Below are 25,222 nucleotides of genomic sequence, written 5' to 3' on the forward strand. Positions count from 1 at the left end.
ACAAGAATTACTTTAGATTTGAGACGAGCCACTATTTACAACTGAGTGACACCGCCATGGGGTCCAACATGGCTCCATCTTATGCTAATCTATACATGGACATCTAAGAGCACACTCACATCTTGCACGATGCCCCCAATGCGCTTTTTGTTAAGAAATACTTGCGCTATATAGATGATATCTTCATTCTGTGAGATGGCTCTGAGTCTGCTCTCCTGGAATTTATCCAATATTTGAACAATATTCCCTCAACAATTCGTTTTTCAGCGCAATTCAGCTCTAAGGAAATTACCTTCCTGGATACTACTGCATATAAGACAACCAATGGCCTGGCAACTCGGCTCTTTCAAAAGGATACGGATAGGAACACATTACTATACGCAACCAGTCATCATCCTGTGCCGCTTAAGCAAGGACTCCCCTTTTCCCAACTACTTTGGTTCAAAAGGATTACCAGCAACCCAGATGAAGTAGAGTCAAGAACCCTACACAGGATCGCTGTCACTTTGTCAGTACTTTCTCGACAGCCTCTGGGTTTATCAAGCGCAGTATTCGCAAAAACTGGCACATCTTGTCAAGTGACAATAGAATTGGCAACATCTGCAAGGATCCCCCTCTGCTATGCTACAAACGTGGGCGCAATTTGGGCGATATGTTGACGCAATCTGATCCAGTCATCAAATATGCCAATACTAACAGCTGGCTCTGCAGAAAACCAGGAGTTTACCGGTGTCATGGATGTACTAATTGTGTTTTTTTGCAATACGGTACCAGTTTTTCGCATCCACACAGTGGGGCACAAATTAAGATTAGACATTTCATGAACTGCGAGACACGTTTTGTCGTGTATATGATCAGATGTCCCTGCGGCCTCCATTATATTGGGAAAACGTCCAGGATGCTCAAAGAACGCCTTGCAATACATCGCTCTACTATTCGAAAAGCTTTATCAAGTCCTGACAACACTGAGTTTGCGTGCCTTCGTGTGGCCAGACATTTTAAGCTGCTTAAGCATCTCTTGGCCACTATGCGCTGCATGCCTATTTTTCAAGTGCCTCCCTGCATCGAAGAGGTGACAGGAATAAGATCCTGTTGCAGCAAGAGGTCAGATTAATTTATGAGTTAAGAACTGTGGCACCCCTCGGTTTAAATGAAGATCTCAAGCTGGGTTGTTTTTTTGTAAATGTTTTAATTGCCCTGCTCTGCCTTTTCTTCCATACCCCCTTATGTTTTTTCCCGTTTTTCCTTCACTGTTTTTCACTTATTGCACTTCCAAGATGTTCCCATGTCTATTTGTGTGTGGGACTGCCTTGTCCAACCTTCTTTTTATGGTAACCCCATAATGTATTGTTAACCTATTTATACTATAGGTTTCTTTTGTATTATACTCGGGCCATTTTTAGGCCATTTTTTGGGGGGTTAACCTCCAGTGTTGGACATTGCTGTCTCTCTCTCATTTAGCTCCTCTGTGTGTTCTGTGCTGCTTGTAGCTTAAGGGGTTACAGTGTTTTACTTGCTGGGCGGCATCCTTGCCTTACCAGCTCTGTGGTTTGGCCACTAGGATATCGAGCCGCTCAACTATTGACATTTGCATACACATGATGCCTACATGCAGAGCTGCTCGCATTGGACTGTCTGGCTGTCAGTATCTGCATTTGCCTTTCATTGGTCTGCTGGCCTGAGTAGGCGGTGCTCACACAGTTGTAGTTAATTTCATTGATTGTTTTTCATTTGGTGCAGGTGTGTTTTTAGTCACTGGTGGGGGTACATTAAGGGGTCTGGATTAGTCACTGGTTGCACTACCCTGAGGAAGGTCCCACTCTGAGGACTGAAACATTGGCTGCCCTGTGTTGTTAATACACTTTATTTACTTAATTATATTGCGGTGTGCTGTCTCTTTGTTTCCTAGATTTCCCTGGTTACCCTGTACATGTTTCTATATGGGACGAGCATCTGCCTTCATTTGAGAAACTGTAAGTGCAAACTATTTTTTCATTGACTATATGTATATATATATATATATATATTGTGAAAAATGAAAAGCGTGATTAATCAGATAAATTAACCATAATCATGTAGTGATCAAGAAAAAAGCATGTACTACTGTATAGAAAAATGCAGCTCTAATGTGGATTAACCTAATCCATAAATGTATAAAAGAGCGCAAAATTCTAATAGTAGATATCAATACGGACAATTTTATTAAAAAAATAAAGTGCAATAGACTGCTTCTACTTCCCCCAGATTTATTCTGTGGGGGCCTCCTGGCCCTCAAGTGGCAAGTCGGGAACCACCCATTCCGCATTACTTCCCAATGTTATCCCTTCAGCGTCGCCAAAACGATATTTTGGAGATCCCAGAAATATCAGATATTTTTGACCCAATGTCAACTTAATTTCTTAGGCAGACCTATTTATTTTGCTAACCCCCAATCTAAGGTAGCATTTATTATATCCTATTTGAGAGGCAACGTGGTTTTATGGGCTATCCAGTTAGTGAATTTAGACAGTCCACTGCAATAAATCTAGATCAGTTTAAAGCAGAATTTCAGCAAATATTGTATAGATGAGTTATTGTCCAATCAGCAGATAACCAGCTGATGGAGTTTCAACAGGACAACAAAGACCTGATGGTGTATCTTACCCAGTTCAATTGCCTAGTGCTATAATCTGTTTGGCCGGAAGATAAAATGGCTTCCCTCTTTAATAGAGGTCTCAGAGATGAGGTTAAAGATATTTTGACCCAGGTTATTCCGAAACCTGTTACCTACTCGGGGCTGGTGGATTTAGTTCTTCAATTGGAACAGTATTTAACAGAGCATAAGGGAGAAAGACGGAGGAAGGACGCCAGACATTTTTTTGGAATGCCTAGTTTCTGTTCGACATAAAATCAATGTTGATCATATAAGGGATCCTTCAACTAAACTCATGCAAATAGAGAGAACCCTTAAGGAGGAAAGGGAAACGTGAAAGCAAAATTGATATTTCTATTGTGTGAAGCATTTTGTGCGGGAATATCCTAAGAAACCCAAGAACTTACACAAGAGCGTTAACAAACCAAAAACTCCACTTTGTTCTGCTACCACACTACAGGTGGCCGCAGCACACTTGAAAATTCCAGCCTTTATACAGTATAAAGACCATGACCCCATTGATATTTTGATTCTAATCGATTCTGGAGCGAACAGGAATTTTTTTTACTTAATCTTTGCTAAAACCAAGGCATCACAAGAAACAGGATGAAATGGTTAGAGCAGTTGATGGGTCAATGCTTACTTAAGATCCTCTGAAGTGACATAATCTTCCATTGAAAATTACATGCAGTAATGGACATTCAGAAATCCTACAGTTTGATTTCATTGATGTGCCACGCTTCCTTGTTATCCTAGAAATGCCCTGGTTGAGGAAACAGAATCCCACTGTTGACTGGGAGTCACGTTCAGTCAAGTTGTCTCGAATGTTTTGCAGAGATCAGTGTTTTGTGAAAGCAGCCGAGAAACAAATAATGAATCAAGCTATCTTTGCTCTGGCGTTTCGAAGATCCACAGTACATGTGCTATCTATGACCTGAGATAAATCAAGAATTTAAAAGCATTTTAAACCAAATGAAAGCCAAATCCATGTCCCCTCCTTGCTCTTTTGATTACCAAATTAATGTAGAACCCGCCGATAATATCCATTGCAGCAAAATGTATGCACAGAATGAGAAATCATGCATGAGTCACACTGGAGGGCAATAGTCCAAAGAGAGCAATATGGAAGGGAAATAAGTTGGGAAGCGTGGTTCTTCACGATGTCGTGATTTATCTGAAGACTAAATTGATGAAGATGAAGAGGGTGGAAATCGTGATTTTTCAGATAGTTATCCAAGACCTTTTTATTTACACAGTTTCAGCTCTGACAACGAAGATGAAAACATTGAAGTGAAGGAAGAGAAGCCTATAAAGCCATGTGTGATAGCAGAGTGTGGGGAATTGATGAATGGGAATGAGTGTGTAACTTCTACCTTGGATGGTTCTGGTGACACTTACTCTGACTTTCCAGTGGACTTTGATGTAGAAAAAAATAATGTTGGTAAAATCAATGCAATAGCTGAAGACATTAAGAACATAGGAAATAATTTCTTCATAAAAATAAAATCAAAAATCTTCAATAAAAATAAAATATCAGAACTGGGAGATGGCAACAAACAAGTACAATAAGACTCTAAAATATGTTGAAAGCTGCAAAGCATTCACTAGAGATGACAACATATAGAAGTGAAATCTGATCACTGTTAACTGTAACTTTAACTATGTTGCCTGTAAACTGAGACTTTCTGACTGGAGTGCAGTGATTGAAAGCTCTCATGGGGGTCTTGAAATCGATCCATCTAGCACAAAGGCTCTTTACATACAGTATGGGCTCAAGACTGGAAAGGATTGAAATATAATGAACATGCACTGGAGCATCATAAGACGGCTCATGAACTATCACCTAATGACAAAGTTCTGAGCGGTGAAATACTTTGAGTTAAGCAGAGAAATAAGGATACCCGCAAGCCTAAGGTACTAGACACTAGTCAGGAGTATAAGGTTTGGAACAACCTGGTTCCAAACATGGGGGGGGAAATCATTTTGTTTGGTGGAATGAAACAAAGGCCTATACTGTACCTTCTCTCTTTAGGTAATTATTTACTTTTGTCGCCTGAGAATATTTCAGTAATCCTTTCTAGCTCATTACAAAATAGGAAATTCCAGTCAAATTGTACTGTACACAGTCTATTCTTCAAAGTTGCATCTTTGATCCATGATTTAAGCCTAAAAAAACAGACAGTAAAATATGCTCACCGAGCTCTCTCTCTCAGGACTTTATCAGCAACCCTTTCAAAATCCTTTTGGTAGAAATGTTGTGGGCTAATTTTTCTTTCTTTCTGTTTTTTTGATCTCCCAGCATTGATTGCCTATCTGATGATGCTTTTATTAATATATATGTAGAGGTAGTAAGATTTACTGCCTCCGTGACCGCAGATCAAAAGGCTGAAATCTGTGACTCATGTGCAGTTGGTCCGTGGCCCCCAAAAGTGGTACATTTTGGACCTGGGAGGATTAAAGCAGTGTTATAGAGCTGGCCTAGCCCGTATGGGTGGCAACAGCAATTGACCGGGGGGTGCGGTCCCCCCCCCCCATCTGGTCTGGTGGTCGCGAGCGCGATCGGGGAGTCAGTTGGGGCGGTTGGGTTTCAAATTAGAGCCAAGGAACAAGCAACTGTCACTTGTTCCTTGGCGTTGGAGCAGTTTAGACCTCTCTTTCTCCTCCTCATCAGTGTTGGATGTTTTACTTATATTTTCCTCTCCTGAATCTTAAAGGTGGCACTCCCCCCCTCTGTGTTGCCGCTTTGTTTTAGTTAGCGGCGAGGGGGGAGGCAAGATTCAGGTGGAGAGGGATTGTGGGGAGGAGGGGAGATTGGTCTGGCCTGGCCGGGCCATCCCTGTCCTCCATCTGCGGCCTGACCGAGTGCAGCATGGAGCGATCTGTGGGGGGCAGGAGCAGGTGAGGTGCCGGGACTCGGTGGAGGGGAGTGGTTTCTGTGCGGCGTCTCTACCCGCCCAGACAAGGGTTCTCTGTTTGAGTGGAGAATGTCGGGGGGGATTGGCGGACAAGGGAGGCGAGCGCTTGGGTCTTCCGTGTGGTACCGCCTCCCGCCGCTGTTTGAGTTAGTGGCGGCGGGCGAGGGGGACACGGTGAGGAGAGGGACTCCTTTGGGTTTTCCCCCAGGGGGGAGGGACACAGCCCCCGGTGGTCGGGTCGGTCATGGAGGTGGGCACGCGGGTCTCTCGTGTAGCGCTACCTCCTACAGCCGTTCAGAGGAATCGACAGGCCAAGGGGGCAGGCGCGCTCGGGTCTACAGTGTGGCGAAAGTGACAGGGGGAGGTCAGATGTCTGGATGGCAGTGGAGGCGGGCGCACGGTTTCCCATGTGGTGCCGCCCCTACGGGTCGCGGCTGCCCCAGGGAAATAAATGTCAGGCGTCTGGCCGGCAGTGTAGGCGGGCGCACGGTCTCCCGTGTGGCACTGCTCCTACGGTAGGGGGGGGCGCGCCAGGGGGAGAGTGTCAGTGGCAGGGGAGTTGGGAGCACGGGAATCCCGCTTGGCGCTGCCCCCTATGGCTCGCGCCTCTCTTCTGGGGTATATGTGGTTCCTGGGAGGGGGTATTAGCAGAGCTTTAGTCTGCCCTGCAGTGGCTGGTGACAGGAGGAGAAAGTTTGTGGGAGGAGCACAGGAGGCAGGTGCATGGGGTTCATGCGTAGCTCCGCCTCCTCGGGAGTATGGGCCAATTGCCTCATAAAAAAAAAACAGCAATAGGTGCTGGTTTTTGAGTGTTACATTTATTGCGTGGTTTAACAAACTTAAAAAAAAAAAAAAAAAAATAGGTGGGTGTGTGTATACAGCTATATACCTCAAATAAAAAGATCACTTGTGAGCACATTGACATGTCTTAGGCAGGTCTGCAACCCTGCCTTTCACCATTATCACCCACCTTACAGTGTCCCTCAGCAGCAAGGGGTTCTGGGAAATGACACATATATATATTTATATATATATATGTATGTGGGCATGTGTATGAGTATATGTTATTTACATTTGGTGGTTCAAGTTACACCATGTAGTACAGTGTAGTACAGTGTATACATATCGTGCTGGAAGGAGTGCATTTGGGGGATCAGGTACGTAAGGGGCCACACAAGTTGGGCATTCTTTACAATTTCACCAGGTGCTCCATGGTTTACGGGGGCGAGGCAGATATTCTGCCGGTAGCCATACCTTATTGGGGCAGCGCATGTAGTCGCTGCTTAAACGTTGCTCTTGTGGGTTTTAATTCAGTGCGGTATGTTTGGAGCCATGGGGCAGGGTTTTTTTTTTTTTTTTTAATGGTGCAATGGGGCCTGTTTTGCGCCATATGGCAGGGGAGTTTGGTACAATGTGGCAAGTTTTTGCTCCATTTGGCCTGGGATATTTGTACAGTTTGGCAGGTGGTGCAACATGTGGCGTAGGATGTGTACAGTGCGCCAGGCCATGCATCTAGCGGCATGGGAAATCTGAACAATTGGGTCATCCACGCCGGTGCCACGGGGGGCCCCGCATGGCCGAGGGCTGCCTCATTGGGGGCACCAAGGGGTTCATGGGCCATGGGGGTTATCTTTACCTTAAGCTGGTTGAGCGGTGCAAGTTTCTTTTGAGTGTCGCAAGAATTGTGTAGGTCAATGCAATGTTTGAGCCTAACGCAGAATATTACTGGGATTAGATTTATAATTATATTTAGTTGGGATAGTTATAGGTGATTTAAGAATGGAATATGACATTAACTAATGCAGCTATTACTGCATTGGGATTCAGATATGTACACAAAACATGCACACCATGTGGCCACCCCTCACACGCCACATGGCCTACAGTGAGCCGGATACTATGTCCCCACAGGCGATAATATGGTGTTAGCATTTGCTGCATGCTACGATTGCTGATCAGCAGATGTATGGAGGTTTTGTTCCGGTTAAGTATACCTAGTTTTGCAGAGGTTTTGGATGGCAGGGTACTATTGTGCATCACGAATGTTAGAGGGGAGTCAAACCAGATGCCCAAGTATTGGAAACATGTTTCAGGAGTAACAGTGTGTCCAGGAGTGACCGGTGTCTGCTCAAGCAGTGGAAGCTTTGGAATTCAGATTTGGTCCCAAATAGCATTTGTTACCGACTTGTTAGTGTTTGAAAAACAGCTTGTTGTGGGAAAACCAAATTTTCAAGTCTCAAAGTCACATGGAAATAGGTGATCGAGATCAGAGAGGCTATGGCTGTGTGCGCATAAGATGGGGCCAGCTGCATACAAGGGTATTGAAGCTCTCTTATAAGCTTTAGGAATATCATTGATGATCAGTTAGAAGAGTAGGGGCCTCAGAAAGGTCTTGCCGGACACCACAGGTCATATCCAAGGGGTCGGACATAGAGCCTGTGATGGATACATGCTGGGATATACCTGATAGGTAGAAAGGAAACCAGCTTTTAAGCATGCTTCTGTATCGCAGAACTATGGAGTTGATTGGGCAAGATGACATGATCAACATGTTCAAAAGCCTTGTGAAATCTAGGGACATAGCACTACAGAGTTGTCATCTTTCCACACCACACTTGAGTTCTTTACAAATTTGTAGCAGGGGTTACCAAGGAGGGTTTGGGGTTGAAGCCAGATTGTAACGGCTAAAAAAAAAAAAAAAAAAATATTTGGCTTGGTATGGTTTTTGCTTAATTTGGGAGCGAAACAATTTCCATGACTTCGGATAGTGTTGGGTGAAGAGATTTTGGCCTGTCATTTGAGGCAGTGGTTTTGTCCCCACTTTTGAAGCTTGGGATAGCTCTGAAACTTCCAGGTCTCTGGTTATGGCCTGCAGACAGAGTAGAGGTGATTATGGAAGCTATTGGTTTAATAATAGTAAATAAAAATGTAAAAAAAAAAAAAAAATTTAGCCTTGGGCCCAAGTATATTGGTTTAAGTTTTGTCAAGGTTTTAGAAAACAAGCAGATTTAAGAGACAATTTTCAAGTCTCAAGGTTAGAGCTCAGTATGTGGTCACGGTCGGAGAAGCTATGTGCGTTCATAAGATTGTTTGGTGGCATTCAAGTTTGTTGAAGAGTATCGATCATGGAGTAGGAATGGGGGTCCAGAGTTGGCATTGCAGTTCACAGGTGTTGGCCAAGGGGTTTTAGCCAGAGCTTGATGGATCCATGGGGGGTCCAACGGGATAGGAATGAAAGCAGGCTTCCTTATTCCAGCACACTGGAGCTGGTTAAGCAGTATAACAGATCAACATGATTGACAGTATCAAAATCTAGGAACATTGCACAGGAGTTGGTGCAAGCCACACTGGTTTCAAGGTAAATTCTTAGCTTGGGATTTACCGGGGAGTGTCTGGGGAAAGCCAGATTGAACAGGGGCTAGAAAAACCTGTTTTGGAAAAGTGTTTGCTCACTTGAGCCAGAGTGGAATGGGTCACGAGAATCTGTGTTGGTACAGCGATCGTTCATTTTGGGACATGGGTCCCCCACACAAAAAACAGGTGCTGGACATGGGTCCCCCACAAAAACACGTGTGGGACATGGGTCCCTGGGAAAAAAAAACAGGTGTGGGACATGGGTCCCCACAAAAACAGGTGTGGGACATGGGTCCCCACAAAAACAGGTGTGGGACATGGGTCCCCACAAAAACAGGTGTGGGACATGGGTCCCCACAAAAACAGGTGTGGGACATGGGTCCCCACAAAAACAGGTGTGGGACATGGGTCCCTGGGAAAAACAGGTGTGGGACATGGGTCCCTGGAAAAACAGGTGTGGGACATGGGTCCCTGGAAAAACAGGTGTGGGACATGGGTCCCCACAAAAACAGGTGTGGGACATGGGTCCCCACAAAAACAGGTATGGGACATGGGTCCCCACAAAAACAGGTGTGGGACATGGGTCCCCACAAAAACAGGTATGGGACATGGGTCCCCACAAAAACAGGTGTGGGACATGGGTCCCTGGGAAAAACAGGGGTGGGACATGGGTTTCAAGGTAAATTCTTAGCTTGGGATTTACCGGGGAGTGTCTGGGGAAAGCCAGATTGAACAGGGGCTAGAAAAACCTGTTTTGGAAAAGTGTTTGCTCACTTGAGCCAGAGTGGAATGGGTCACGAGAATCTGTGTTGGTACAGCGATCGTTCATTTTGGGACATGGGTCCCCCACACAAAAAACAGGTGCTGGACATGGGTCCCCCACAAAAACAGGTGTGGGACATGGGTCCCTGGGGAAAAAAAAACAGGTGTGGGACATGGGTCCCCACAAAAACAGGTGTGGGACATGGGTCCCTGGAAAAACAGGGGTGGGACATGGGTCCCCACAAAAACAGGTGTGGGACATGGGTCCCCACAAAAACAGGTGTGGGACATGGGTCCCCACAAAAACAGGTGTGGGACATGGGTCCCTGGGAAAAACAGGGGTGGGACATGGGTCCCTGGAAAAACAGGGGTGGGACATGGGTCCCCACAAAAACAGGTGTGGGACATGGGTCCCCACAAAAATAGGTGTGGGACATGGATCCCCACAAAAACAGGTGTGGGACATGGGTCCCCACAAAAACAGGTGTGGGACATGGGTCCCTGGGAAAAACAGGTGTGGGACATGGGTCCCTGGAAAAACAGGTGTGGGACATGGGTCCCCACAAAAACAGGTGTGGGACATGGTCCCCACAAAAACAGATGTGGGACAGGGGTCCCTGGGAAAAACAGGGGTGGGACATGGGTCCCTGGAAAAACAGGGGTGGGACATGGGTCCCAACCCTATAAAAAAAAAAAAAAAAAAAAAACACAGATGCGGGACACGGTTCCTCAGCAAAACAGGTGCGGGACACGGTTCCCCGGCAGAAACACGATGGCGGACGGCAACGGGCGTTGTCCTCGGCCTGGCCGGAAACAGACGCCAGGAGAGACTTTCTAATAGAAGGTTGGGCGTATATATAAAAAAAATCACCGGGTGGAGCCCTGAAAGCGGTTAACACGCTTGAAACGTAGAAGGAGTCATGCTTCACGAAACACAATGTTTATTAGCATTGCAGCAGTCTGACAAACCGCTGGGGAGTGTTTTCAACAGGGGGACTCGTGGACTATCGTCACACGGCGATGGGGTTTTGTTTTCTACAGTTCAAAGACATTTCAGACACCGTGGAGGACCTTCATTCGAAAGGCTAGACGAGGTGGTGGGGCCTGGCATGCGGTGCGCAATGCCGCTGGTTGGCAAGGGTAAGAAGCAAAGAATGGCAAGCGTGAGAGTGAGGTGCTACCCTCGCAGGTCAGGGTTTATCACAACTTTTTTCAGGTTGCAATGCCGGGTGAGACAGATTTGGGAAGCAGGGACGATGAGCATACGTCTGGCACTGTTTTCACGAACGACAGGGCAGTCGGTTAACACGGGGGTATCAAGGGGGGCCCGACAAGGGGTGGGAAGGTACACCAGGGGTCCGGTCTCAGGAACCCGCACAAGCAGCATGGGCACGGAAAAGTTTAGGGGTGTGTAGGGAGGCACCCATGACAGACATTATAGGGGGCATTTGGTTGAGCGCATGGGTACACCCACGCCAGAAGCAGCATCACCTTCAGTTGGCCCATTCAATTCACAGGGCTGGACGCAGCCATGTTGGCAGGGTCCCGACAGGCGGTTATCATCGCACCGGGGACAAACAAAGAGAAGTTTGGGGTGGAGCCCTCTCGAGCTCTCTCAGAAAACAGTGCGGGACATGGGCACAAGCGGTGCCAGCTTCTGCATCAGTCGGGTCCCGACAGGCGGTTCACATCGCCGCCGGGGACTAGTACAGTATAGATTAGTGGGATGCTGGGCAAAAGAGCTGGGATGTGCGCGAGTAGCCTAGGAGAAATCAACAAGGCGAGGGAAAGAAATTAACAAAAGGTGGGGAGCTTGACAAGACCTTGCGGGGGCGGGTTGTTTTTCAACCACAGTCCAACCAAGAGATAAGCAGAGGGTTAAGGAGGAAGTGGTTCCATTTGTTGGTTGACAAGTTTGAAGTGCAGGAGGGAGGTGAGGAGGTCAGTGCAAGGTTGGCGTAGATTCCGTGGTAATTTGGATCGTGGGGGACTCAATGGTACACTGGGCTGGAAAGGGGGCGAATTCGCGCCCCTACGGAAAGAATTTAGGTTTGAGTATGGAGCAGGTGGAGGTAACGTGGTGGGGGATGAGAGGGATGCGGTGGGGACGGCTTTTTCCGCTGCTAATTTCTAGGGCCAGGGGTAGGAGGGCACCGGACATCATCATTATTCATGTTGGGGGTAATGATGTGGCAAAATTGCGGTTGATTGATTTATTCCAGCAGATTAAGCAAGATTTGGCGCGTATGTTAACGTTTTGGCCAGGGGTGCAATTAGTTTGGTCCGAGATAATATGCAGGTTGGTTTGGAGGGGTGCGCGTATCCCAGGGTGAGTTAACAAGATGAGGAAGAGGTTAAACAGGAAGGTGGGGAATTTCTTGGTTCAATGTGGGGGTTGGGTCATTCGTCACCCACAGTTCAGTTTTAAATTGGGAGGCTGGTTTAGGGAGGATGGGGTACAGTTGTCAGATGTTGGGGTGTACATGTTTAATAATGATTTACAGGAAGGATTGGAAGAGGTCATAGGGGTATGGCGGTACGGGTCTGATTTAAGGGGGTTAAACAGGCCCGTTGGTGGCGGCAGTTGGGGGGGGTAGGTGCTTGTCCCGCCAGAAATGGCTCGGGGCTGGTAACCGGGTGGTTTGAAGCGAGGGGGTAGGTCACTGGGACGTACTTCCGGGTGCCCCCTTTGCGTTGCCCAGCTCTGAGCATTCTGGCGCGGACAGGTGGTACGCTATCCCCATTTGTGTTTAATAAATAAGCCGCGGCCTTTTACCTCCATAAATGTGTCCTCTCGTTATTTGTATGTTTTATATAGAGGGGTAATAGGAGAGGGGGGGGAAGCTCGCGCCTCCTTGGTCATAGAGCTGGCCTAGCCCGTATGGGTGGCAACAGCAATTGACCGAGGGGTGCTGTCCCCCCCCCCCATCTGGTCTGGTGGTCGCGAGTGCGATCGGGGAGTCAGTTGGGGCGGTTGGGTTTCAAATTAGAGCCAAGGAACAAGCAACTGTCACTTGTTCCTTGGCGTTGGAGCAGTTTCCCACCCACCCATCCCTTTGAGTTAAGTTAATTAAAAAAAAAAAAAAAAAAAATTGTTTTCAGTGTTAACATTTCTTTATTTTGCAGATAAGTAAGAGAATATTTGAAACAAGGAAGAAAAGATTATGATGGAGGGGTCAGTGGACCAATTGCTTTGTCATGGCGGTAGTTGGGGGGGGGTAGGTGCTTGTCCCGCCAGAAGTGGCTCGGGGCTGGTAACCGGGGGGTTTGAAGCGAGGGGGTAGGTCACCGGGACGTACTTCCAGGTGCCCCCTTTGCGTTGCCCAGCTCTGAGCATTCTGGCACGGACAGGTGGTACGCTATCCCCATTTGTGTTTAATAAATAAGCCGCGGCCTTTTACCTCCATAAATGTGTCCTCTCGTTATTTGTATGTTTTATGTAGAGGGGTAATAGGAGAGGGGGGGGAAGCTCGCTCCTCCTTGGTCAATAGTCCTGGGCTAGACAGTCTGCAGTATCTGTACAGAGTAGTCCCAGAGAGAAAAACTATCTCCATATCTCCCCTGTAGCAGTTCCTACAGACTCTAATCTTTCCTTGACAACGTAGATGCCCAAAAATGGGTCTTTACGTGATAAGGGTGGAAATTAAGGACCATATTCAGTCATTTACATTATCAAGGGGTAGGACATTTAAATACGGATTGAAGCAGGGGCACTCGTGAGGTGAAACTCACTAATATCAGCTCTGGGGACCCCCTGCTTTCAGAGATACAAACCTCCATAATGAATGCCAATAGCCGCTCTGGCTGGGGTTTAATGCTCCCGCACCACACCACTTGGGCCCAGCTGAAGTGGCTACCAGCATTCCCTATTGACTTCTTCTCCGGGAGCAGGGGGTCCTCTGAGCTGAAATTAATAGGGTTCCCTTCCGGAGACCCCCTGTTTCAATCCAGCATAGAAAAATAAAAAGTTAAAAAAAAACACAGTAAAACATTAAACATACTGCATATTTAAAATAAATGTTAAACCATTACCCTACAGGAGGCCTAACCACCCACCCTGGGCCAAATATCCCCTTCACCCACCCCCAAAAGATCACACCACTCATCAAATACAGTTATGGGCAATAGCCCTATTGGCTACATCTGGCTAATAACACTTTAGCCCATTCCAGCGCATAAAATACATTTACTGTAACAAAATACACATTAAAAGAAAAAAAAACACTAGCCATTAAATCCATTGATTGTTACTGAGGTTATCTATGCCCTCACCCGGATCACAGATACCCACATTTGATTAAATAGCTAGTGTTTGATTTTATTTGACTATGTATTTTGTTACAGTAAATGTGTTTAATGCTTTGGAATGGGTAAAAGCGCTATTAGCCAGATGTGGCTAAAATGGCTATTACCCATTAATATTTGTGGTGGGGGGGTGTTTTGTTGGGGTAGTGGGGGTGGATAAAGGGGGTAATTGCCCTGGGGTGGGTGGTTAGGTTTAACATTTGATTTAATGTTCATTTGAAGGACAGAACGGAGTCTGTAGGAGCTGTTCATGGAGACACATAGAGACACTGCTTCTCTTTAAGACTCTTCTGCACAGCTCTTACAGACTTGTGACTGGCTCGGTAGGATTAATACTGCAGTTGTTCCATTTAGAAGCAGGTACCCCCATTGAGTTAATCCTCCCGGGCTGCTTACTCCTTTCTTGGCAACGACCGGGCCCTGGCCTGGCTACGTTCCGGCCCTCTAAAACTTTTGCCGTCAAGGTTAAGTCTTGATACATCTTTAGAAACTTTTTTTGCAAAAATAACAAAGATTTTTTAAGTATATTGACAAGTTTTGGATATGCTGTGTTTAAAATAATATTAGCCTTCAAGCAGCAAAATGTGAAATATCATATATGATTTATTTTTAAATAAATCAGTTCTGTAGTATCAGATAATAATGTCTACATTTTATCCTAATGACATGTGTAATGATTGTTTTAATATACTGATCATCATTTGGTTGCTACTGCAACCATATAGAAAGTGATATCCACTTTCTCTTTTGAAACAGGCTCTGACGCACACCTGTTTATGCTCTGCCCTTTGGCAACAATGTATCCTAAACAGATCTGTTGCTATGTTCCAAACAGCAGATTGTCTATTGCTCTGAAAGCTGTAACAATAATGTGCTACACTTAGTAATATAATCTTACATATCTGCTGCAGCATTTCACAGACTGCAGCACAAATTTAGAAGTCGGCCATTTCGATAGGCACACACTCAGAGTTTTTACAGATTTATACCAGCAGCACCAAACAATTGTCAGCTTAGGAAAAAATGTATATTTATACTGTACATTGTCACATATAAAAATAAGAAAAGAAGAAAAAGAAGAGGGAAAGTAGTATTGCTGCATTAATACTGCAATATCTTTTTTATGTATGTAGTACAATGTATAATGGGCCTGTCAGATCAATTTGCCACAGTAATTAAGATTAAAAAAATGTGAGATTAATATTTCAAGTAGTCCAGTGATAATTACTCTTCAGAGTTAATTACATTGCATGAGAATACTTCATTTGGTGGGGGGGGGGATTAATTTCCATATAGATTGCCATATTTGAGAGCACTTCCTCACTCCTCACAGCCACTTCGCCAAGTCTTCACCGCCTTGTTGGTGAAACAATTTGCCTTCAGTTACTGTACTCTTTGGACTTTATAACACATGGCCCAGAGAGTGATAAATATATCAAGTGAATAAAATTACTGTCTCTTAAAAATCAATGCATACTGTATGTAGAGGGAAACACATGAGAATTGGAGAGTTTTACGGGAGGGAAAAGAATCCTGGAGTCATTAGAGCAATGGCAACATCAGTTCCACGTGACCATGTCAAAAAGCATTATGACTAAGAGGGGAGAAAGGTAAATGTTTTACCTTTATGCCTAAATAATGGTTAAAAAGTTTGCAAGCTTATACCTACTGTACCATTTGCCCAGATACCTCATACTTCTTTTCTCTTGGCCCATTTACATTTAATTGTACATTTTTTGTATCACACTAATTAACATCTATCTTACTGTACTTGGGTGTAAATATTGCATACATTTGAAATTTTATTTCAGCTTCTTTTGTGAGAAATCTGCCTGGAGAAGGGACCATAGTTGTCCTGAGAATGTGTACTCTTTTTAACCATTAGTTAGCCATTAAAAGGTACAGTATCACTTCTACCTCACTTTTGTTCTGTCTACTACATGATACCATCCTCTATTCTGGTTTAAATGAAAATCCATTATAGGTCAGCAGTTAATGTGTGTGTATGTGTATTGTATATTATTCTAAAAGTCAAATACTGTACATACAGATGCAGCGGCCATAATGTTAAGAAATCACGTGGTTTATACCTCAGAATACCCATGTGATGGCGCGGGATTACTTCCAACTATACCGTCTTAAGACGCGAGTGCAGGCGAGTGCATAAAATGACATTTTAGTGTTCTGGCTTTTAAACACCTGAAATTGACACAGTAGCACAGTAGCACAGTACTGTACACATTACAATTCATTCATTTCATTGTATATACAGTAATTGCACACAATCCCTAAAATTCAAACAAAGCAACCGCGATAAACACGTGTGCCTGGGGTGATTGGTCACATTCATGCCGCGTGGAGTACAGCAGCGCACACAAAAACGGTGCTGTGATGCCTTAAAATAATGCCCGCTGACTCTGTAGGTAATGTAAATCAGGCTGTATGACATTTCTGGCTATATCAGGAATTTTTCTTCAGGCAGGGGAGCACAAATTTAATGTGTGCTTTGCATTAACTTTGTTGTATAATCTTTTAGGTGATTCACTGATTAGATGAGCAGATGAGCAAAGCAAAGACATCAGCAAGATGCACTCTGTGTGTTTTTTTGTTATTCTGTTTTTTCGTTAGTGTGTTCTCTCTACACCAGAACCAAACGCCTTGACTGATTCTGATGAAATTTTGAGGGCACCTTTCTGTCATCCTAACAATGATCTGCCAGAAGATTCAACCAAATCAATGCAGCCCCCGCCTTGAAATATATGTTTTTGTTTTTTGAAGGGATTAAAACATAAGACAAACAGTACATCTCATTGACCTGATTCTTGATACAAAACATTACATTTATTATTTAGAAACTTGTGCTACATTTTGAGACAATTTGCTTGAACTGTTTCAGAGAAATGACATTTTTTTAAATGAAACTAAATTGGTAACCACGGTAACAAATAAAATTGTAGCACAACAACCTGCAGATTTACTTTGACATCCAAGGGCAGTGATAATTATTCACTGTGCAATAGATTTTTCATGGTATCTACAATGTTAGTATAACTGTTCATACATGTAGAATTTAGAGAACTGAATCTCCTGAGTGGTGCTACAAAAATCAATGTGAGTATTATGTGCCAAAAGCGGGAAAGAGACGTCAATGCATAAGAACAAGAAATGGATCAGGCACTCTGCGTATTAGTCCGTATAATCCTGTGCTGTAGCAGTAATTGGGGCAGTGAATCACAGATGTGAGCCTGCAGGAAAGAGGCCAAACATCGCAGTCCTGCAGTGTGAAGCGGTGCGGCAGGTACAGCTGTAGCAGCCATTATTCGAATAAATCACGCGGTGTATAAATCGGAATACCCATGTCATGGCGCGTGTGTGTAAGGAATCCTTTGCGACGTGTTCCCTTCTTACCTAGTGCTGCTGCTGCCGCTGCTCCACTCTCCGCTCATGCGTGCAACCCCGCTCTGATTATGTGACAATGTGCAACGATACCCAGCTGCGTGTCAAGCATCAATTGTGCCCCTTGTCTCTTGCAGCCTATCCTGGCTTCTGCTGGGTCCGCACCTGCTCCACCCCCTGTCTGTCTGCCTACATATACCCTGTTCCTGCTCTCAGTCAGTGCTCAGCATAATTCGGCATAGCCTCACTGCTTCCTACAGTTGTGTCTTGACTTGTTCTAGTCTTGTCAGTCAGTCAATCAGTCTCTCTCTCCCTCTCCCCCTCCCTCTCCCCCTCCCTCTGCCCTCCCTCTCCCCCTCCCTCTCCCCCTCCCTCTCCCCCTCCCTCTCCCCCTCCCTCTCCCCCTCCCCCTCCCTCCCTCTCTGTCGCGCCCTCTCTCTCTGTCTCCCCCTCTCTGTCTCCCCCTCTCCCTCTCTCTCCCCCTCTCCCTCTCTGTCTCCCCCTCTCCCTCTCTCTCCCCCTCTCCCTCTCCCTCTCTCTCTCTGTCTCCCCCTCTCCCTCTATCTACCCATCTCTCTGTCTCCCCCTCTCCCCCTCTCCGACTTAGCATTTGATAGTGGACATGTCTGAGGATCTGAGCCCTCAGCATTTTAATTTAACTGACAGTAGCATGTTGAATGGTTTCACAGTGAGAGGATAAGTTCCATTTCAGTGAATGAGCTGTAAGGTGTGTTACAGCTTAGCACTGCTGTGTAAACATGGCCCTTCCTGTCAGTATGAAAGGGAATAGATATAAGAACCACACAGTGTGAACAGAGTGCATCAGACCTGCAGTTTTTTGTTATTCCAACTCTTTATAGTAGGTGTACATATGGAGAGAATATGGTCTTTTTTGCTGCTATTGTATTACTTCAGAAGCTTAGCAAAGCAAATAAACATTCTGAATTTCTTACAACACTAAGCAGTTTGTGAGTTAAGTTTAAACTTATTGAAAATACTCTTATTAATCATTTCATACAGTATGTAAATGATGTTTAAAATTCCTCTTTTGTGATAATATATTGTTGTTTAAGTTAAAAAAATCTTGGTAAAAGAATTTTACCACTTAGAGTACCCAAGGTCCACAAATGTTTGCACAATCCTCCAGGTTGTTACATTATTTCAAGCGCATTCGATAATATTAAGCGTGCCCCAATATGTAGATTATATTCTGCTACTTTATGTCAATAACCTCAGGTCCTACTTGAGTGACACACTGCATGTCTTCGACTCCATCTCATGGATTAAGTGGAAATCCACTTACAAATAGGCCACCTGTGATGTTACATCTCTTTACATTTGTATGGAGCACAGGAGGGGTATACATTTTATTTTAAATCACAATTAATTTCTTTTTGAGCAGGTTTTTTTTATTTGGAGATATGTGGAAATATAGTGGTTCGCCCCCAGCTATGTCCATCTCTATATGGGATTGTTAGAGGAGAAAAATGTTTGGAACAACCTATATTTGGGGGAAGACCTGTATTATTACGGCTGTTTCATAGATGACATTATTATTATTTGTGAAGGTGTGGGGGACAAATTTAGGGATATCATTTAGCCCCTTAAATCATCATGATATGGGGCTAAAATGTACTCACATTCAGAAGTTCAAGTTCTATTGTTTTTCTTGATTTAATACTTTCCATCAGCGATAACTGAAGTATCAAGACCAATGCCAATTTCAAACTAGTCAATTTTAATAATTACCTGTAAGCTACTAGCAACCACCATCACAGATGGGTTGATAATATACCTATTGGTCAATACAATAGAATCAAGAGAAACCGCACTGTTGAGGAAGTTTTTTTTCATAACAATCAAAGACTAGCAAACAAATTTATTGCAAAAGGTTACAATTGCCCACTATTATCAGAAGCCTTTCAAAACATCCAATGCACTAATGGAACTATTTTACTAGCGGAGTACAAACTTAAAAGCCAGTCCCAGGGACATGTTCCTGGTAGACATATATGATCAAAATACAAAACATATAGTCAACATGTAGGGAGTTATGTTCTCCCAAAATGTATCACCAAATCCAATCAATCAGCATATTAAATTAAAACGGTCTTAAACAGACATTGGGGAATTAGGGAGTTCTTTTTATATGACCCAATTTTGGACCCTGAACTACCTAAACAGATTCCTGTTATCTTTAAGAAAGCAAGAAATGTAAAGAACATTTTGGCAACCAGCAAATTGAAATCTATTAAGGTTTCCACAAAAAAAAAAACATTTTTTTTTTATTCCCAATGGTAACTTTAGATGTGGTAAGAGCAGAGGCATTACCTACAGACACGTAGTTACTAAGGATGCCTTTGACTCCAAAAGTAACAATAGTAAAATGAAGGTTAAGGGACACCTTAATTGTCTGACCACCACTGTTGTTTATATGATATCCTGTGCCTGTGGTTTCCAATATGTGGGGTGAACTACCGAGGCATTAAGCACCAGGTTCCAGGAGCACAGATGAAGTATCATCAATGGGAACAACACTCATAGCAGCCTATTCTAGTAGCTTTGATAAGAGATTTATCTAGAATTTTGAGCACTTCTCGAACGAGTTTGCAAGTGCAGATATTCAGAAAGTTCTGATAACATGCCAAACTCGCTCAAGAAGTACTTCTACCCAATCGGTCACGCTCCTGCAAAGATAAACTGTGTGGAAACTCCTAAATTGCTGAAACTCGCATCTTTTGGCAAAACAAGCAATTCTAGTAGCTCTGAGATTCACATCGTGGCTGCAACTTGCAGATTCTGATCTCGCCATCTGATGCGTGATGTGACTCTGAAGGAAAAATGTATTTTTACTATATCAGATTGAAGCTGGGTGTCTCTGGAGCTGACACGCATTAACACCAACTCCAGATGCTCCCTGCTTCCATCCTATGTAATAAAAATACATTAACATGCAATTCCATTACCTTAGTGGCTAAACGCTAAGGTAATGAAGGGGTTAAATACCAGTGCCTGGTTTATTGAGGTTAGAGGAGGTGGATGAAGGTAGTAGTTGGCTCGTGATGGGTGTTTATGCCTACCGAAAGGGTTGCGAGAGAAGTTAACCCCTTCATTACCTTAGTGGTTACTACCGCTAAGGTAATGAAGGGGTTAATCCCTCCCGCAACCCACCTGGTAGGCATAAACAACCACCATGGACAACTCCAACCTTCACCCACTCCCTCTACCCCCAATAAACATTAAAATACAATACAAACAGCAGTACTAGCCAATACACCCATTGATTGCTAGTGTGATTACCAATGCACTCAATGGAAGCAAAGATGACCCCAAAGGCAATAAATGGTCACCCTAATACCCATCCCCTCCACCCCCAACAACCACCCCCAACACATACAGTACAGTACTGGGCAAAATCCCTATTTTCCAGATCTGTATAATAGTGTATTTTCCCATTAAAAATAAAACATTACCAAGCCAGCATAAAGTAAATCCACCTCCATACTACATTTCCTCTTGTACTACAGTTCCTCTTGAGTCTCATAAATTGACCAAAGGAATTGTTGTCGATCCATTACTTTTTATGGATACTGGAGGCCAACCACAGATTATTTGTATCCACCTTCTTGAATAAGGTTTTAGTTGTTATTTTGTTCCCTGGTTGGATTTCAAGATGCAGATGCAGAAAATCAATCTCGGAAATATTAGACGTAGAAGTGAATTTAAGATTATAATTGTTGGTATTTAAATAGGTTAAAAAGGACAATTATATATGGTGTATAGTGAGAAATTAGGGCTGAGATATAAGGATGGGCAGAAGAGTGTAAAGCTTTAAAAGTGAGGAGGAGAATTGAGTGTGTAATACAGGATTTGATAGGAAGCTAGGGGGTGATTTCAGCATGGGAGACAGATTAAGGAAAGAGAACAGTGATTCTGGCAGCAGCTTTAAGGATAGATTGTAGGGGAGACAGGTGAGAGGCAGGAAGGCCGGTAGCAGGACATTACAGTAGTGGAGAAGGGACAGAATAAGGGCCTGTGACAGAGTTTTAGCAGTCTAGCAACAGAGGAAAGGGCATATCTTTGTAATATTGTGAAGAAAAAAATGACAGGATTTAGCTACCTTTGAATGTGAGAGGATAATGTGAGAGAGGAGTCGAGTGTGACCCCTTGGCAGCATGCTTGTGCTACTTGTTGTATTATAGTGCTTCCAACAGTAATGTAGAAGGCGGTTGTAGGGCCAGGCTTGGGAAGAAATATGAAGATCTCCGTTTTTGACATGTAAAGTTTAAGTCGGCGGAGGCTCATCCAGGATTATATACTCTAGCGTAGAGACATTCAGAAACTTTGGTCTTTACAGCAAGTATAAGGTATGGGATTGAAAAGTAAACGTGTGTGTCATTACACATAGACGTGATATTTGAACCCAAGAGATGTTATTTGGTCACCTATAGAGAGACTGTGTAAAGAGAAGAGGTCATAGGACAAAGCCCTGGGTTACCCCCACAGAGAGATCAATAGAGGAGGAAGTGTTAACAAAAGAGACACTGAAAGTATGATGAGAGAGGTAAAAGGAGATCCAGGATAGAGCTTTGTTACGAATACCAAGAGTATGGAGAATGTGAAGGAGAAGAGGGTGGTCCACAGTATCAAATGTTGCAGAGAGGTTGAGTAATATGAGCAGTGTGTATTGACCTTGGTCTTTGGCATCATGGAGGTCATTAGTTAGTTTAGTGAGGGCTTTTTCAGTTGAGTGAGGAGTGTGGAAGCCAGAATGTAGAGGTTTTAGACAGAATAGGTGGTGAGAAAATGGAGCAAGCGAGAGAATACAAGACGTTCAAGGAGCTTAGAGGCAAAAGGCAGAAGGTAGACAGGATGATAGTTAAAAAGACGGTAGGGTAAAGCTTGCTGTTTTTGAGTAATGTAACTGTTGCATGTTTGAAGGAGGAGGGAAAGGTACCAGAGTAGAGGGAGGAGTTCAAAATGTGTGTGAGCGTAGGGATTATAGTAGGAGCAAGAGGATCAAAGAGATGAGATTTCCTCCAGAGGCAGGAATGCAGCATGCACGTGTGAAAATTTAGCTAGGGTCTGGGGTTAGAAGGGCGATATTGACAGAGAGAAAGCGGGGCATGTACTGTAGGTCAAGAGAGTAGAATAGGGCAAAATTGCAGTCTGTGTATGTGTTTGGTGAAATTGGCTTACAATCCACCATCTATTTTCATTTTATTTGTAATATGTAATTTCTTGTACGTACAGTATATCATACTTATTAGCCAAGAGTATAATCGTTTTTGTGAAAGGTTACATTCCCTCTTATTACTAAGATCACTGTAGTTACTATTTACAGTAAGAGTACCATTGTGCATGTTTGTGATGTCACCTAGTCGACAGAGTTAGACTCACTGACACTAGTATACGGTAGCATACAGAGGTACATGAGTCTGCATTTTGCTGTTTTTGAATTGAGACACAGAGTTTCTACACACTGAGGAGAATCTCTATCATCAAGGAACCAGCTAACCAGCAATATCGCTGTACTGCCCTGTGGACTCGGTCAATACTCTGCTTAGTGACTGAGATATTATCTCACAATGCTTACTATCACTAAAATTGTTTTTACCTTTTTACATTATGGCACATGCGCTTTTTATTTTGTGTTTTAGATTTCTTTGTGGATGTGGTCATTAGGATCACTTATAAATCACGTTTTTGTCCTTTTCTTTTTTTATAGACACAGTTCGCATTTACATGGACCTTGTGATTTTTTTACTCAATGTTTGGCTTCATTATTTATGTTTATACTGTATATACACACTCTGCACTATTATAGTCAAGCAACTGTTTATTGCACTACATTATTGGTGCTGTAACAATTTTGTGTGTGTGCGTGTGAAAATCCCAAGGCAGGTGGTACTCAGCTGAGTATATAAATGGTATTAAAGTATTATTATCTCTATGGGTGCATGTCAGACTGTCGTTGTTACCACAAACACTGAGGAACATACTACATCCTTGAAATATAGGTAAAAACAAAAGTTATTTTACTTAATCCATGAAAATATAAAAAACTTCAGAAAGTACTCAAATGTCCCATGTTTTATGAATAATTTATTTATAAAATATTTTACCAGGAAGTAATACATTGAGAGTTACCTCTCGATTTCAAGTATGTCCTGGGCACAGAGTTAAGACAAATAATACATGGTTACAAATACAGTTACATAAATGAACAGGGTATACATTATATACAAGACATTGCATGCACAGTTAAAGAAAATATATATTATGGGTCGAATGAAACAGTTACAGACCAGATTAAAATGTGAGACAGCCTTAGATTTGAAAGAACTTAGGGCCTCATGCAGAGAGCATAGAATTTTAAAAATGGCGAATTTCATAAAAAGTAGCTTTTTTGGAGAGTTTTATTCTCCATATGCAGAAAAGTGCGAATTCTGCTATGTTTAACATGGATGCGTGTGGCGAGTTTAAATTGGCGAGATGCGCGCTTCAGAAACGTGTAAAAACAAATTCGCGCCTTTTTTTTCCCCTTTACTATAGGCGGCGAGCGCCATCTTGCCATATTTTCGTGGCGCGGCAAAAATGCGAGAATCGCGCCTTTTTTTGGCGCGAACAGCCGCTACTTGCCGTTCGCACCTCTCTGCATTCGGAGAGTTTTAAAAATGGCGCGATGGAGGTTCTCGCCAGCCGCGAGGCGAGTTTTAAACATAGAAATAAAAAAATGGCGCGTTTTTCGCAACTCGCCATTTTATGCCGTTTTCTGAGGGAAATTGAACAAAAAATGGCGAGTTTTGAAATAACGATGCTCTCTGCATGAGGCCCTTAAACTGGTGGTGGATGTGAGAGTCTCTGGTAGGTTGTTCCAGTTTTGGGGTGCACGGTAAGAGAAGGAGGAACGGCCGGATACTTTGTTGAGCCTTGGGACCATGAACATAATGGCCCTTTGATGAGCGTGATATACAGTATATCCTATTCTTTTAAAATTGGAGACTTTAAAAACAGGTATGAAAAATATCTTGCGCAAAACTATGCTCTTTTACTGAGGAAAAGCTTCTTGGACATGACAGCAACTTTGTGCCACTCTGGAAAGGTCTATTTATATACAGATGTATCAATACTTACTGTCCCTAGAGCCACAGATGAAAAAGTAAAAGTCTATGGGGCCTATGCAGAGTCGTCCGAATACATGCCATTCGGCATGTATTCGGCAGAATTTGCTTCCCGTATGCACAGAGGCTTCCTTGAGTGGCGAAATTTGAAATTTTCGCCAGGAGATTTGCTAGGCGGCAGCATCCCGCCAATGTGTTGGCGAGAAGCGTGTTTTTTTTACATTTCGCCATGTTTCTAGGTTCGGCATATGCAGGAAAGGGCACAGGGGCTTATGCAGAGAGCATAGATAATGAAATAGCGCCATCTTCTGGCGAAAAAATTGGCAGAAATCCTGAAGCTCGGAAGAAAATGGCGCGATTTTTAAAAGTGCCCTGAAAATTTTTCTGAGGTTTAAAACTCGGCAAACTCGTGGCGAGTACCTGGAACGCGCCATGCTATTTTAGCGTGCAATGCAAGAAGGACCGAAGCGCTGGAACGCGCCATTCTGCCCTTTACTTTGGCGTGTTCCAGGTAGCCAGGAAAACTTGGCTATTTTACTACCATCTGCTAAAAGAAGGTAACGGCGCTTTCTGCATACGGCCATAATATATCCCAAATTTGTGGATATTTCATTGCCGTTTTCCCTGTTAATCTCGATCCTCTCTGCATAAGCCCCAAAGTGTGGTATTCGGCATGTGTGCTTGAATTCTCAGCGCTGAAGTCGCCAATTGTGCGCGCCAGGAAAAAACGGCAG

At 43.7% G+C, this 25,222-nt stretch overlaps 1 long non-coding RNA gene and 1 pseudogene across 1 annotated transcript in view; one reads left to right on the forward strand and one right to left on the reverse strand.

The window, feature by feature from the left end:
• Nucleotides 1-25,222, reverse strand: part of LOC142496501 (uncharacterized) — a 154,152-nt gene that overhangs the window by 12,711 nt on the left and 116,219 nt on the right. The gene's annotated exons all lie outside the window — the stretch shown is intronic.
• Nucleotides 899-25,222, forward strand: part of LOC142496622 (peptidyl-prolyl cis-trans isomerase D-like) — a 60,401-nt pseudogene continuing 36,077 nt past the window's right edge.

This window comes from Ascaphus truei, chromosome 6, assembly GCF_040206685.1.
Source record: "Ascaphus truei isolate aAscTru1 chromosome 6, aAscTru1.hap1, whole genome shotgun sequence".
Taxonomy (NCBI): Eukaryota; Metazoa; Chordata; class Amphibia; order Anura; family Ascaphidae; genus Ascaphus; species Ascaphus truei.